Source organism: Hemiscyllium ocellatum, chromosome 33, assembly GCF_020745735.1.
Source record: "Hemiscyllium ocellatum isolate sHemOce1 chromosome 33, sHemOce1.pat.X.cur, whole genome shotgun sequence".
Classification (NCBI taxonomy): domain Eukaryota; kingdom Metazoa; phylum Chordata; class Chondrichthyes; order Orectolobiformes; family Hemiscylliidae; genus Hemiscyllium; species Hemiscyllium ocellatum.
The window spans coordinates 38,891,038-38,908,722 of record NC_083433.1 but is presented as its reverse complement, the minus strand read 5'-3'; the positions used below and the strand labels follow the sequence as shown (position 1 = coordinate 38,908,722).

The 17,685-nt window shown below is 42.3% G+C and overlaps 1 pseudogene; it reads right to left on the bottom strand.

The window, feature by feature from the left end:
• Nucleotides 1-16,372, bottom strand: part of LOC132831450 (cyclic AMP-responsive element-binding protein 1-like) — a 28,619-nt pseudogene extending 12,247 nt beyond the window's left edge.
• Nucleotides 16,373-17,685: the final 1,313 nt, after the last annotated feature.

The window sequence follows — 17,685 nt, the reverse complement described above, 5'->3', positions numbered from 1 at the left end:
GGGGAGGGAGAGCTAGGCATCGTCAGTGAACAGGTGAAACCTAACAGTGTGCTTTTGGACGGAGTCACCTCCTGGCAGTATATAGGTGAGAAACAGGAGGGACCAAGGATAGATCCTTGAGGGACACCAAATACAAGGAATTCAGAAAGGAAAGGGAGAGTGTAGATGGAGCAGGATTTACAAATGATGGTGAGGTCAAATGTTAGGTTTTTTTTGCAGAATGGATGAGAAGGACATAACCAGAAAAGACAGACAGACAGAACAAGGAACAATACCTGTGAATTGGCGAGGGGGAGTGATGAGGAGGAAACAGAGTTGGAATGTCTGTAGTTTAGCGAGACTAGTAAAAGATAAAGATGAGCTATGATAAGGCTTGACAAGAGACTGAATAAAGATGTAAGTTTGGGAAAAAAACCAGGAACAACATGTGAGGCAGTTTGTCTCGGTGGGCTCGTGGGAGAGAGGGAAGGAAGCAGCAGAGGCAGCTGGTCGGATTGTCTCAGCCTTAGTGACAGAGAAACTCCATGTGCTCCTTGCTCTTGTTGTTGGAGGGAAGGATGAAGGAGACAGGATGATGGACAGTGTTTTACAAAGAAACAAAACCAGGTTTAGTGATATTTAACATGAGTGAACAAACCAAATGTATTTAACTTTTATACAGAATATTAAAATGCATAACTGAAGCCCTTGTTCGAATCCCAGCTCGGCAGATGCTGTAATCTGAATTCAAGAAAAAATAACTGGAATTAGAAATCTCCTGATCTCCATGGAATCAACGTCAATGGCGAAAAAAATCCTGCCAACCTGACAGTCGCCCAACAATCTACTCACTGTATTAATCACTGCAAAATCTCAACAAAGGAATGAAACTGGATGGACCACTTGGCAACTAACAAGGCATTAGGAAATATAAAAACAGAATCAGCCCTCTCGACTCTGCAACATCCTGCTCACTAACATATTTTTTTTGTGCCAAAACATGGCGAACTGTTTCACAGACTAGTCAAGGAACCGCCTGACATAGTCATACTCACAGAGTAATCCCTTAGAGATAATGGCCAGATACCACCATCACCATCCCTAGATCACGAGTGTGATGATGGAAAAGCACAACAGTTCAGGCAGCATCCGAGGAGCAGGAGAATCGACGTTTCGAGCCTAAGCCCTTCATCAGCCTGACCTGCTGGGCTTTTCCAGCACCACATTCTCTAATCTGATCTCCAGCATCTGCAGTCTTCACTTTCTCCTGAAATCTCTGGATAGGTCCTGTCCCACCAGACGAGGCAGAGGTGTTGGCACAGTAGTGTACATACAGGAACCATTTGCCCTAGGAGTACTCAGCATTGATTTTGGACACGAGCAAGTCTCATGGCTTCTGCTAATTGCAACGTACCATGCTCCCACGGCTAATGAATCAGTGCTCCTCCATGTTGAGTAACATTTGGAGGAAGCACTGAGGCAATGAAATGGTGACAAGCGTACTCTGGGAACAGGATTTCACTGTCCTCTACCAAAAGTAGCTCAGCAGCAGCATTACTGACTGAGCTGGTCAGGTCCTCAAGGACATAGCTGCTCAACTGGGTTAGCAGCAGGCGGTAACTGAACCAGCAAGATCTAGTATGTTTTCCCCTCTTCTCAGTGTGAATCTGTCAGCTGCAAATGCATCTGTCCATAACAGTATCGGTAAGAGTGAACATCCCACAGTATTTTTGGAGACAAAGCCTCACCTTAAAGTTGCGCAAAACCTCCATTGTGCTGAGTGGTACTATCACCGTGCTAAATGGGACAGATGTAGGAACTCAAACTGGATCTCTCTGAGGCACTGTAGGATAACAACAGCAGCAGAACTGTACTCCAGCACAATCTGTAATCTCATGGGTTTGTGCATCCCGCACTCACCCATCACAATGGACAGGAAAGGACGGCATGCCATGAGCAGCACCAGGCATACCTAAAAATGAAGTACCAACCTGGTGGAACGACCAAGCAGGACTATCTGCATATCAAACAGCATCAGCAGCAAGCAACAGAGCTAAGTGATCCCTAAGTTAATGGAGCAGATCAGAGCTCTGCAGTTCTGCCACAGCCAGTTGTGAATGGTGATGGACAATTAAACAACTCGTTGCAGGAAGCACCACAGATGTCCCCACCCTTACTGATAGAGGGGTTTCACACATCCATGCAAAAGATAAGATGACAGCATTTGCAGCAATTTTCAGCCAGATGCAAAGTGGGATGATCCATCTCAGCCTTCTCCAGTGGTTCCGAACATCACATATGTGAGCTTTAAGCCAGTTCAATTTAGTACGAATAATATCGAGAAATGGTTGCGTAGTGTAAAGGCTATGGGTCCTGCTAACATTCTGGCAATAATATGATAGCTTGTGCTCCAGAACTTGCCACCTGCCAAGCCACGTACCGCTCCAGCACTGGCATCGACTGAGAATGTGGAACATTGCCCAGGGATGTTCAACACAAAAACACTGGGCAAATCCAATCCAGGCAATTTCCCTCTGTCAGTCCACACTCGATCAGCAGTAAAGTGATGAAAGATGTAATCAACAGGGCTATTAAGCAGCAGCTGCTCAGCAACAGCCAGCTGAGCGAATCTCATTTTAGGCTCCACGATGGCCACTCAGCTCCCGATTGTGTTACCGCCTTATTCACAACCTGACAACCAGCTGAGTCCCAGAGGTGAGGTGAGGTGAGCGTGACAGCCCAGTCCCACTCCAACACCACTATTTCTAGCTGATTCCACCCTTGTCTCAGCTCATATACTGAAACTCTCATCCATCATGTATTATCTCCAGACTTAATTATCTAAACACTCTCCTGGCCAGCCTCCCAAATTCAACCTCCCTGTAATCTCAAGAAAAATTGAAAGCTGTATCGCCCACGTGCTCACTTCTCCCCAAACATGTTCATCCGTCAAAAGGGAGAAGAAAGTGAGGACTGCAGATGCTGGAGATCAGAGCTGAAAATGTGTTGCTGGAAAAGCGCAGCAGGTCAGGCAACATCCAAGGAACAGGAGAATCGACGTTTCTGGCATAAGCCCGAAGGAGGGCTCATGCCCGAAACGTCGATACTCCTGCTCCATGGATGCTGCCTGACCTGCCTGCTGCGCTTTCCCAGCGAAACATTTTCAGCATCTATCAAAAGGCTCCTATTCATAAGTGTTAGAAACAAACCTCACTTATAAATCAGCCTGAGACAAAGCCATGGAAACAAAGACAATTTATTACAAACTTGCAACTCCAGGCACCCCGCTAGCCTGGCAAAGAGTGCAAAGATATCAGTTATGCAATCATTTTTATACAGTTTGTGTGTTGCAGGCTCACATCTCCCCCACTTCTCTATTCTTAGCCCATCATAATCATTTATTTCATTTCATTCCCTTATTTAGCCTTTACTTGTGACTAACCTTAAGATATTTTCTTCACTTGTTTTTCTCTTTCCTTATCTACGTACTAGGCTATCCGTGTGCTTGGATGATTGCATTTTTTGTCGTGGTACTAAAAGATTTATTGTGAAAATACCCTTACTTCTTATTTTGTGGTCATCTACAACACTCCATAGTTATTTCCTAGCTTAAAACTATTTTCTTGAAAACTACTTCTTTAAAGACCCCCCTTATTCATTCAAGTCTAGCCTGAAGTATACTACATGCTATAAGAATTCCATGACCGTTTGTATAATGTCTCACCCCTCCCCATCTACAGAAATTACATTCCACTAGCACTTGCAACAATTACATTTCTCTCATCGCCTGCAGAAAACTACATTTTTTATTTCCCACATAAGAAACAACAATTTAAAATTCTCATTCTTGATTTGATTCCTGGCTGTGATCATCCCAAGCTCCCTGCACCACACATCCTTTGAGACCTCGACAACCCATTTTCTTTGAGACTCCCAACGACTTGCTAATTCATTACTTCAACTGCGTGGCTGATTCTACAGTTGCTAAAACAGCATGGTCTGGAATTTGCAGACAAAACCTCACAGATCTGTTTTCCACCTTTAAGACAAACCTCAAAACCTGCTTTTTGGCAATGAATTTGGTCACCTGACCTAATATCTCCATCTCTGGTCTTATATCTAATGTTCTCAGTAGCATTTTTCTGAAATTATAAGCATGATATTAAAACTACAATCTGTTCTTAATTTGGACATTATTTTCAAACAATCACTGTTGCTATAATGAATAATCTGTAATGTCTCTTACCCAAACAAATTGTGTGGGAGCACCTTCACCACACAAACTGCAGCTGTACTAGAAAGTTGGCATTAATCACTGGTATCTGTGGAAGGAGAAACACAGTTGATGTTTGACGGAGTGCAAAACGGATTACAGGGAATGAAAATGGTGCAGAATTTGATAGGCAGAAATGGAAGGAAAATACACTTGCTTATTGGAAAAAAGAAATTATTGACTGTCAAAAATATTCAAGAAGAAATTAATCTGATAAGAGAGCAGCACATGGTCAGAGGCTGGGCCGCAGTGAAAAACTCATTGACAAAAGTTCTATAAAAGTAATAATGCAGTACTAAACAGACCAAAAATACACCCATGGTTCGAGACTGTGGAAGCGAGATATTGATAAAATGATCATGAGGGAGCTCAGAGGTGAATCAGAGCAGTATTGGCTGCTATGATGCCAAAGAGAAAGGCTGCACATGCGCCTGACTGCACCTTGCCCCCTACAAAGATGGCGGCCGCGCACGTGTCCAGTGAAGCGTTGTCCCGAATAAAGATGGTGGCGCTCACTCAGTCCTGCAGCCGCGCTGAGACAATTCCCCATTTACTGCAAGCACGGAATTGGGATGTTCAAATCTGTGTTTTCCGACGTGCACAATTTGTTTGCAAAACCTCTCCGCTCATAACTTCCAGACCATTCATGACAGCGACTCTGTGTCGCGCACGAAAGTGATCACATGGTTTAATTTAGTTCCGCCCTTCATTCACTTTGATTGGTTGGAGGAACAACCTTCCGCCCACCGCCCTTTCATTGGTCTCGTGCTGACATCAATCACCCGGGGTCACACTGTTGGCTATAGCATGCGCAGTGTGCCCTACTTTTGATGATATGTTGGGTAATGTGATGGGAGAGTTTACTGAGGGTAAGAATTTCCTTTGTGTGGGCTCTGCAGTAGATGTCTTTTATTCATGGAGGGAATTGATTTCCTACTCATGGCGGCAGATCTGTGATTGATGAATCAATGCCATCTGAATCAGTACATAAACACCCCATTTTCACAACATCTGAGATCTTTCGCACATTGTATCACCCTCATCTTTGGGGACAAAATAACATGAAACGGAGGCTCAAGGAATCGGAGCAGGCGTAGGCAATTCATCCCTTTCAGCTTGTTCCCCCATTTTATCAGATCATTGCTGGGCCAACCCAGACCTCAACACCTCTTTTATGCTTGTTCCGCATAGCCCTCAACTGCTCAATATTTCAAAAAACTATCTGCCATATTTTAAAATAATTTCACATAGAATCATAGGTTCCTTACTGCGTGGAAACAGGCCCTTCAGCCAACAAGCCAGAAGAACACTCCAACGAGTAACCCAACCATTCCCCTCCCACATTTAACTTTAACAAAAATTTGGGCGAGAAAATTCTAGCCATTCACTGAGAGAGAAAAATCTTTACAGAAGTAAACATTCATTTTAGAAAAAGTAACGTCCCCTGGTTTGAGACCTCACTGGTGCTAGAAGATCTAGTGAACATCCACCCTGTCAAGCTCGTCAGAATATTGCTTCCATAACATTACCCTGCTTATCAATTCTTGATAGGTCAACCCTTCCGTCCTCGAAGCAACTAAGTGAATCTTTTTTGAATGGTCTCCGATGTTGGTTTATCGTTTATTAAATATGGGAGCTAACATCGTATACAGCACTGCAAGTGAGGACTCAGCAACAGCCAGTATGGTTAACCAATCCTCAATCCATGCTAATACATTACCCCGATACCATGAGCTTCTAAATTGTGCAATTAACTTTTATGTAGCATCTTGTTATTTGCGTTTTTAAAATCCAAATACAGAAATAATTGGATTGCCCTTTATCAGCCCTGCTTGTCATCTCAATGAACTGTTGTAAATTTGTCAAATATAGTTTCTCTTTCACAAAACCTAGTCTACCATGTTTAACGATAAGCTTTTTTAAATGTCCTGCAATTTCTTCCTTTAATACTTGACTGTAGATTCTATCAGTAGATTTGCTAAGTATGATTCCCCTCTCTTTAATCCATGCGGACACTGTCCGATCCTGTCACTGTTCAGTAAGAAACTTGACTGTACTCCAACATAGTTAGTAGATGTATCTGTATTTATTTTTAAAATCGATTACTTATAAATGCTGGATCCCTGCAAGATCAATGAATTCGTGACTCAGAAAAAAATGTTTCTTTTTCTGTTAATTCCTTTTCGTACTGCGTTATGCAGACAGGACCAAGTGATCACTCTTAATTGTGAGTAACGTTGAAAATAATATATTTAAAAGATGACATCCCAAAATGCTGCCTCATTATTGCGGAAGGAGGATTTTGCATTCAATTGTTTGCAGATAAAATTGAAAAGCTTTTTGCTGCAATTTGGCCAGACTGCAGGTTACACCAAATTATCAATGCCTCACCTTTAGAGTGTTCCCAGATATCGCGCAGCTGCAGTATTTTGTCATGCACTCAGCTATATGTTGTTCTCACTTGTTTCTTCGTGAAATATTACAAAATTAACTTGGATGAATGAAGTTATGATTTTTTTAACCAATGTTGGGAGAAAAAAAAGTCAGTATCTCAATTGCTGATAAAGTAAAATAAACTGATAATGAGTAGAAAGGGTATAAGATGGATATGGAACAAATGCTGGCAAATGGAAGTAGATTAATTTTGGATATCTGGTTAGCATGGGCAAGTTGGACTGAAGGGTTTGATTTTATGTTGTACAACTGTGACTTCATTCTCTCAATTATTCAAGAAGTTGGAAACTTCGAGGAGGAAAAGCAGAATTTATGCAGAGAGTGCACTTGAAATGATGATTGAGGTATATCAATCTCATTATTTCAGTACCTTTTCCTCTGGGTTCCTCAATGAACAAACTTGTTTTGATATCTGAATATCTATGTATCATGTGATTTGTTTCACACAAAATATTTCGTTAGGATCGAGTGAACTATTAAGAAGTGTTCACTTTTAAAATTTAGGCAGCTTGATTATTAAGCAAGAAAACGTTAGCGTTTTACTCCCACTGAATCATTGCTCTATAAAAGGTACCAAGCTATTTATCTTTTCTGGACGCTGAATATATGGAAGTCAATTCTGAAAGAAAAACTCCTTGTCGGTAATGTTCCCAAATATGTGATGTATTGCTTCTGGTAATCTTCAGGCTATAGAGGCTAGGAAATAAATGAGTTGGCCAAAGTCAGCGACACCATTTGGATGGACTATGCTCATTGGAAAAAAATGCAGGATCGGTAGAAGAAACATGTGTTTCAGAGTGAATGCAATAAACCTGAACATGGTTGTTTTTTTTCACAGAGCTTGGGATCCGACTGGAGCAGCAATGAAGCTCGTATTGTTTTTTACGTTTCGGAGCTTGCCAAATTATTGTTGGTAAACGCAGGTGACATTATCAAAGCACATTTCACAATCCCCAGCTACGAATTTGGTCCCAATTCTGTCAGTCCATCCATTCCTATGGATAACAGGTATTTTAAATGTGAGCACTCCATTTAACTATTTGAATTGAATACTTCAGTGGTTAAGTCCTCTTGGATTCTTAATTTCATGGAACTCAATATGATTTTTGTACCCCCTGAATTTGCCAAGCACTGGACACTGCTGGAATATTCCACATATTTACAATAGATGCATTCACACTCTTGAAGGCAATCTGGCAGATTTGAATACTATTCCGGTAGTCAACAACAATACATAAGTAAATTTATGAATTGCTTACTGTACACCAACAACACAAGCCAAGTACTACTGCAATCACAGATTGTCTCCCAAGGATTCCTAAATCTAAACAGTGCATTCCGGGTATGCTCACTATCACCATCTGGGAGCAGTCTCCCAAAGTGCTCCCACAATTTAGAAAGCGCGCACACTGCCCTCCAAAGCTAAATCTGCTGTCACAGGCTTCACTCTTATTGCATACAATAACATTTAATATCCAGTTCTTTAATGTGCCAAATGATTTCACAAACAATTTATAATATTCTTTAAATCCTGAAGAAATGTGGTGTCAGTCATTTGTAGAAGTGAATGGAAAGTGTGATATTTGCTTGACCTTTGGCTCTCTGTATCAGACCGAACTGAACCATTAGCAAGATGTGGGATCTTTCCTACAAACTTTGTTTAAAAAAGCAAAGATTATGCTCTGAGAGTTAAATGTTCAATCAGGTTTAATAAAAATCCTTTAAAAAAATGAGAGTTTGACTTCAGATCCTTTAAAGAGACATGTTCCTGGCCTTCAATTTTGTGACATGTGATCATTCTTTGGTAAAGGTGGCTGTGTGCAACACTGCAGGATGTTGTTCTGAAGTGCCTCATTCGGTGGTTGAGCTTTATTACTGGTGTAACTTGGCTAGTTTTGAGATGGAATGTCACTGAGTTAAATCTTGTTTTTAAACTGAGGCATGCTTGTGTTACTCATGTGTGGGCACTACGCTCATGTTTACAATGAACCTTTCACTTTTGCAGATTAGTATTTTCCGATCTGTTTTGGAAATAACGTTCAATATAAAAAGTACAATGTTGGGGAACCGCAGGTCCAGCAGCATCTCTGAGGGGAATAAAACATTGTAAGTTCAAAGTCTCATGACCTTTTGTCCGTTTAGATGAAGAGTCAGTGACTTTGAATGTAACATTTTTTTCTCTTCACCGATGCCCTCAGAACTGCTGAGTTTCATCAGCACTTTGTTTCTGGAGTTTAGATCTCCAGAATCTGCAGTTTATTATTTTGTTATAGATCCTATAATTTGACTTGGGGAGCGAGAAGCAGCAAAACACTACTGTAAATAAGAAATGCAATTAAGCTAAGTGCAAGATGGCATATCACCTGCCTTGTCTCAAGCTTACTACTCATCTTTGAGGACTAATCTGTCAGAATTGTGTTTGCTCACTTCCTTTGAAATCACAGTTTTGAGTCGCAGTTCCAGTTCCTGGGCTGGACCCAGTTACCACATTGCAGTGGGTTTGTATCAGCCTGAGGTTTTGTTAAGAGCAACATTGCAGGTTGAAGGTGACGGTTGTGATTAATATTGCATCATCAAACTTGGAGGAAATCCTTCTGAATGTATGAATTAACTGGACTGAGCCTGTTTACATGCAGTCCCGTTAGTCGTGCTGTCATATTCTATGTTAACAATCACACAACACCTGGTTATAGTCCAACAGATTTAATTGGAAGCATACTAGCTTTCGGAGCGCCGCTCCTTCATCAGGTGATTGTGGAGGGCACAATTCTAAGGCACAGAATTTATAGCAAAAATTTATAGTGTGATGTAACTGAAATTATCCATTTAAAAATACCTTGATTGTCTGTTGAGTCTTTCATCTGTTCGAATACCATGATAGTTTCACTTCTTTCATGTGTAAATCACAAAACCTTATTTAAAAAGGTTGCATTTCGACAGTGGCCCACCAAATCACTCATTGTCTTAATCACTGCACTGTCTCAACAAAGGAATGAAACTGGATGGACCACATTACATCTACCAATGCACTGGAATATGCAACAACACAATCAGCCCTCTTGACCCTGCAACTTCTGCCTCACTGTGGGCCAACAACAGCAGCAGAACTGTATTCCAGCCCAATATGAAATCTCATGGCCTGGTATATCCCCCATTCAACCATTAACATCAATCCAAGGGATCAACCCTACTTCAATGGAGAGTTCCGCAGAGTATGCCAGGAGCAATACCAGGCATACCGAAAAATGTGATGCCAGCCTGGTGAAGCTACCCAACCTGCATGCCAAACAGTGCAAGCAACAACAAATAGAACTATATAATCCAACAACCAATGGATCAGATCTGAGCTCTGCCGTTCTGCCACACATAGTCATGAATGGTGATGGACAATTAAACAACTCATTGCTGGAAGAATCACAGATATCCCCACCCTTACTGATGGAGGAGTCTCACACATTCATGCAACAGACAAGACAACAGCATTTGAAGCAATCTTCAGCCAGCAGTGCCAAGTGGATGAACCTTCTACATTGGTCCCTGACATCACAGATGTGAATCGAATTGGTTGAAAACTTATTTCAAATCAGATCAAGAAGTGGAGAAGCAGTGTAAAGGCTGTCGGCCCTGCCAAAATTGTGGCAATAATGCTGATGGCTGTGCTCCAGAAATTGCTGCCCACCAAGACAATTACTCCTCCAGCATGGCACCTACTGACATTGTGGAACATTTCCCAGGGATTTTCAACACAAAAACGCAGGGCAGAGCCAACCCAGCCAATTTCCCTCCATCAGTCGACACTCGCTCAGCAGTGAAGTGATGGAAGGTGTCATCAACAGTGCTGTGAAGCAGCTGCTCAGCAATAACATTCTGTGACACCCAGTTTTGGTTCTGCCAGAGCCACTCAGTAATCTGGCCTTGTTACCTGATTCACAAACTTGATTCACAAACTGACAAACAGCTGAATTCAAGAGGTGAGGTGAGGTTGATAGCCTAGTCCCACTCCAAGACCACGATTTCCACCTCAGTGATATCACCTGACCTCACCACAATCTCAGCTCATTTACTGAAACTCTCATTCATTCATTTTGTTAACTCTAGATTTCATTATCTAAACCCACTCCTGGCCAGCATCCCACAATCGCCCTCCCTATGATCTCCAGAATATTGAAAACTCTACCACCCAAGTGTTCACTTGTACCAGAACTTGCTGAACCATCAAAAGGCTCCCATTTATAAGCAACAGCAATTTACTTTCACACTCTTGACTTAATTTCTGGCTGTAATCATTCCTATCTCCATGCACCAGACACCCTTTCAAATCTCAATAATTTTTGAGTTCAGTTGTGTGACTGTTTCTATAGATTCCAAGGCAACACGGTTTGGAATTCCCACCCTAACCCTCTAAGATCTGCTTTCTTCCTTTAAGTCATTCCTGAAAAAATGCTTATTTCGCAAAAGGTTTGGTCACCGGACATAGTATTCTCCATTTGTGGCCTTATGTCAAAAGCTCTCAATATTTTTGTTAAATTAAATCATGTTGATTTGTACAGATATCTTCTACTCTTCACTATCTCTCAGTGAATAATCTGTAATGTCTCCTACCCAACCACGTTGTGGGAGTATCTTCACCATACCAACTGCAGCAGTACAAAGAAGTCAAACATGACCTTCTCAACAGGCAACAGAGCTTTGGCCTTGATCACTGGTATCTGTGGAAGGAGAAATATACATCATGTTTCAGAGAGTGCAATATGATTTATAGGGAATGAAAATGGTGCAGAATTTGACTGTCAGAAATGGAAGGAAAATCTACTCACTTGTTGGAAAAAAGAACTCTTGACTGTCAAAGATATTGTGGAAAAAATAACCTGATAATGGAGCATATGGTCAGGGGCCGGGCAGCAGTGGACAACTCATTTACAGAAAAGGTCTGTGAACGTAATAGTAAAATACTACATAGCATAAATACACACGAGAGACCGAGGAAGCTAGATAACAAACAAGTGGACATCAAGAAACCAGAGATGAATCAGAGCAATGTTCACTTTTATGATACCACAGTCAGAGATGACTAGCACAGAAACAGACTCTTCAATCCAACCCATCCATGCCAACCAGATATTCTACCCTAATCTATTCCCATTTGCCAGCACTTGGCCAACATCCCTCTGAACCCTTGCTATTCAAACGCCTTTGAAATGTTACAATTTTAGTTGCCCTTCAGGCTCCTTTTGAATTCACCCCCCCGCCCCCACCACCTCACCCTAAACGTATATCCTCTAGTTCTGGGCTCCACCAACCCTTGTCTATTTACGCTATCCACGTCCATCACGATTTTATAAACCTCTATAACATCACACCTCAGCCTATGACACTCCAGGGAAAATGATCCCAGCCTATTATGCCTCTCCCTGAAACTCAAATCCTCCAAACCTGGCAACATCCTTGAAAATCAATTCTCAAACCTTTCAAGTTTCAGTGCCTCCTTCTGATAGGAGGGAGACCAGAACTGCACACAATATTCCAAAAGTGACCTAACCAATGTCCTGTCCAGCTCCTTTACTCAATGTTCTGAACAATAAAGGGAACCATACCAAATGCCTTCTTCACTGTCCTATCTACCTGCGTCTCTACTTTCAAGGAAGTATGAACCTGCATTCCAAAGTCTCTTTGTTCAGCAAGATTCTCCAAGATCTTACAATTCAGTGTGTGAGTCCTACTCTGATTTGCTTTTCTAAACTGCAGCACCTCACATTTATCTCAATGAAACCCGATCTGCCACTCCCCAGCCCATTGGTCCATCCGATCAATATCCCATTGTATTCTGAGATAACGTTTGTCACTGGCCACAATACCTTCAATTTTGTTGTCACCTGCAAACTTACTAACTGTACCGCCTCTATTCACATCCAAAGCATTTGAATGAATGTCAAAACAAATCCAGAAAAAAAATCCATTTCTCTGGGTTTGAATGTGTGCTGTAAATCTTGCCTATGACTCTCTACCACAGAAGGCTGCACATACTCCCCTCTGAACTTTGTCCCCTACAAAGCTGGAGGTTGCACGTGCCCAGTGCATCGTTGCCCCGAATAAAGATGGTGGTGTTTACCTGAGTCAATTGCTAGGTGAGGCATTTTCCCGTTTACTGCAAAAACGGGACTAAGTTTCAAATTTGTATTTTCCGATGTGCACCAAATGTCTGTAAACCCTCTCAACCCACACCAGCACCATTTCCCTCCCGCTTCCCGCTGTTTATTTCTATCTTTACCAACAGCTCTCCGCCCACGAGGGTGATCACGTGGTATAGTCTAGTCCCGCCCCTCATTAATGTTGATTGGTCGGAGGACCAAGTAACGCGCCAGGTCCTCCAGTTCTGTCCCTGACTTTCCATTGGTCCGCCACTGACATCAATCACCCGGAACCCATTGTTGGCTGGAGCATGCGGATTGCTTCATGGCTTCTGTTGCTGTTCATGAGTTACAACGGTTAAAAATGACACAACACCATCTCAAAAGAAGAAGCAGCAAAACTAGTGCTTCCAAATAATCCTGTTGACCAATAACCTGGTGTTTTGTGAATTTTACTTTTGTGTATCCCAATCCAACACCAACACCTCTAAGTCACGAATGAGGGAGGGATGTATAACATAAGAACTAAGAACAGTTGAAGGCCGTCCTGCCCTCCGACCCTGCTCTGCCACTCAATAAGATCATGGCTGATCATTTCGTGGACACAAAACCATTTACCCGCATTCTCACCGTGTCCATTAACTAATTACGTTTTTAAAAATGTAACATAGCTTAAAAAACTTTTTCTGAACTAGCATCAACTACTTCCCTGGGCAATGAATTCCATAGAGGACAAGACGTTCCTTCTCAATTCAGTCTTAAATTTGCTGCCTCTAGCCTTGCAGTGATGCCCCTTTGTCCTAGCTTCACCTGCCAATGGAAACATCTCTCTACTTCTGTTTTATCCATTCCATTCATTATTTTATATGTTCCCATTCTTCTGAATTCCAATGAATATAATCCCAATCTACTCAGTCTCTGTTAAGCCAACCCCCTCAACTTCTGAGTCAACCCAGTTAACCTCCTCTGCACCTCATCTCGTACCAGTACATCCTTTCTCAAGTAAGCAGACAAAAACTACATGAAGTACGCCAGTTATGGCCTCACCATCACCCAATACAGCTGGAACATAACCTCTGCTTTTAAACACAACCCCTTCAGCAATGAAGGACAAAATTCCATTTGCTTTCTGAACTGATTGTTGTACCTGGTGACCAACCTTCATGCAAAAGGATGCTCAGGTCCCTCTGCAGATCAAATGATGCAACTTTTTTAACATTCAAGCGATTTGGTAAAATGTTACTACAACCAAAGAGTATAAACTTTACATTTACAAACATTCTATTTCATTTGACAGACCATAACCCACTCACTCAATGTATCGATGTTCCTCTGCAAAGTTTCACAGTCCTCCGCTCACTTTGTTCCACTAATCATCTTAGTGTCACCTGCAAACTTTGACACCATACATGTGGTTCCAACTCCAAATCATCTGTATCAGTTTTAAATAATTGCACTCCCAACACCGATCCCTGAGGCACACTACTTGTCAATGATTGCCAGCCAGAATAATACTCATTTATCTTACACTTTGCGACCTATTAGTCAACCAATCTTCTATCCATGCTAATACTACCCCTAATGCCATGCACCCTTATATTATGCAACAGCGTCCTGAACAGCACCTTGTTGATGGTATTTTGGAAATCCAGGTACACCGCATCCACTGGGTCCCCGTTGTCTACTTTGCTTGAAATGTCTTCATAGAATTCAAAAAGATTGGTCAAGCATGACCTGCCCTTCATGAACCCATGCTATGTCTGTACAATGGGACAATTTCTATCGAGTTTCTCTGCTATTACTTCCTTGATAATAGACCCACACATCTTTCCCCCTACAGAGAATAAACTGACTGGTATATAATTCCGCATTTTTGTCCACCTCCTGTTCAAAACAGTGGCGTCACTTTTGCTGTTTTCCAATCTGCTGGGACTGCCACAGAGTCCAGTGAATTTTGTAAAATTATTGCCAGTGCATTTGCTATTTTTCCTGGCATCTCTTTTAATAACCTATGATTCATTCCATCAAGGTCAGGAGACTTTTCTATTGTTAGCTCAATTAATTCCAAACAGTCTAAAACTAGCTGTTCTGTAATAATGACAGTTTCCAAATCCTCACCTACCTTTGTCTCTTTGCTAGTTACTGGAAAGATATTAGTATCTTCCACTGTGATATCCCATAATTAAATGCTTCTTCTCATTTTCCAAAGGACCAACATTTACTTTAGCCATTCTTTTCTCATTATATATATTCATATAAACTTTTGCTCTCTGTCTTTATAGTCTGTGCTAGCTTATTTTTCTCATGTTCTATATTACTTTTCGTTATAACTCTTTTGTGGCTTTCGGTTGACCTTTAACGTTTTCCCAATTCTAATATCATGCTGGTTTTGGACATTTTGTACGCCATCTCTTTCATTTTGATTTTCCAGAACAGCAACCCGATTCTCCAAGCATTTCACATACTCTTTCTTCTTGCGACAGCACTCTCGAGCTGCTTCACTGTTTTTCATGAGACGAATTTCACGTTTACGAGTGGTTTCTTCAGCATTCTGGTGCTGGCTTTGCAGAATTGGTGAAGATGACATAACCATTCCCTGTCCAGCAGTGGAGTTGGGAGTTGTACGGATCTGATTAGATTAGACTTACAGTGTGGAAACAGGCCCTTCGGCCCAACAAGTCCACACCGACCCGCCGAAGCGCAACCCACCCATACCCCTACATTTACCCCTTACCTAACACTACGGGCAATTTAGCTTGGCCAATTCACCTGACCCGCACATCTTTGGACTGTGGGAGGAAACCGGAGCACCCGGAGGAAACCCACGCAGACACGGGGAGAACGTGCAAACTCCACACAGTCAGTCGCCTGAGGCGGGAATTGAACCCGGGTCTACAGGCGCTGTGAGGCAGCAGTGCTAACCACTGTGCCACCGTGCCGATATGTTTGGACATCTCCAGCAACGCCTTGTACAAGCACTTGGCTGCCCGGCACAAAGATTTGCTGACCACCAGGGCTCTGTGCATACTGTGTAATGGCTGCTCCAAACTTGGCTACAGCTGCATTAGTCATTGTTAGTGTCTGGAGTCATTGCACCCCATCTGTTCCATTGTTGGCCAGCTGAATTCCTCCCCCGTGTGATAGCAAGGTATTGTCCACTGCTCGTCTGATAGATGGGCGTCTGCATCGTCATTGTCGTAACGGTTGAGACAGACTCTTCTTCTGATTTCTCCTCATCGATTTCTTGGCAGACCGGGGGCATTAGAAGAAAGTTCATTTAGGATTTTCCTGTATGAAGGCCGTCTTGATAGAATTTCTCTACGTTTCTGAGAGTCAGTCATGCTTTCCACAGATTCCTGAGAGTCCTCATTTTCAGGTATAGTTGAGATCCGAACAGTCTGAACTTGAGGGGACTGTATGACTGAGGACTGAGCTGCTTGGTAACTCCTTGGACTTGAACAGTCTGCCCATTCGGCAATTGCACTGAAGTTACTGCTAGACCTGTTGTTGATTGGATCCCAGGCATGGTTACCTGCATGGTCACATTATATATTAATTATCTAGTTGAAGGGACTGGGGGCATTCTAACGAAGTTTGCTGATGATACGAAGTTAGGTGGACAGACAAGTAGTACTGAGGAAGTGGGGAGACTGGAAAAGGATCTAAACAGTTCGGGAGAGTGATGCAGGAAATGGCTGATGAAATTCCTTGTGAGCAAATGCGAGGTCTTGCACATTGGAAAAAAGAATACCAGCATGGACTATTTTTTAACGAGAAAATTCATAAAGCCAAAGTACAAAGGAATCTAGGAGTGCTAGTCGAGGATTCTCTCAAGGTAAGAGCGCAGGTTGAATCCGTGATTAAGAAAGCGAATGCAATGTTGCAATTTATCTCAAGATAGTTGGAATATGAAAGCAGCGATGTGCTACTGAGACTTTAAAAAGCTCTGGTTAAGCCCCATTTGGAGTACTGTGTCCAGTTTTGGTCCCCACACGTCAGGAAGGACATACTGGCACTGCACCGTGTCCACCGGAGATTCACACGGATGATCCCTGGAATGGTAGTTCTAACCTACGAGGAATGGCTGAGGATCCTGGGATTGTATTCATTGGAGTTTAGAAGGTTACAGGAAAATCTAATAGAAACTTACAAGATAATACATGGCAGAGAAAGCGTGGACGCTAGGAAATTGTTTCCATGAGGCGAGGAGACCAGGACCAGTGGGCACAGCCTTAGAATTAAAGTGTTTAAATTCAAAAGAGAACTGCGGAGACATTTCTTCAGCCAGAGAGTGGTGGGCCTGTGGAATTCATTGCCACGGAGTACAGTGGAGGCTGGGATGCTGAATATCTTCAAGGCTGAGATTGATAAATTCTTGATGCCACAAGGATTGAAGGGCTACAGGGAGAATGCGGGTAAGTGAAGTTGAAATGCCCGCCAGCCATTGTTAAATGGCGGAGTGGACTCGATGGGCCGAATGGCCTTACTTCCACTCCTATGTCTTATGGTCTAATTTGATCACTTTCCTCAGACACCCATTGCCGAGTATGCCTTTTCATGCAGTCCTTCCTTTTCACTGGAATATACATTTGCTGAGCACTTTGTAAAATGGCTTTGAAAATCTTCAATTGCTCATCAACTTCCCACCATAAATTTTTTGCTTACTGTCTACTTTATCCAGATTCTCTCTCATTCTCTTGTAGTTCCCAGTGTTCAAGCCCATGACCCAGTTATTAGATTTTATTTTCACACTCTCCATATGTATTCTAATCCAACCATACGGTGATCGCTTCTTCCCAGGGGATCCCGAGCTCTTAAGTCATTAATTATTCCTGCCTCATTGCACCGGGC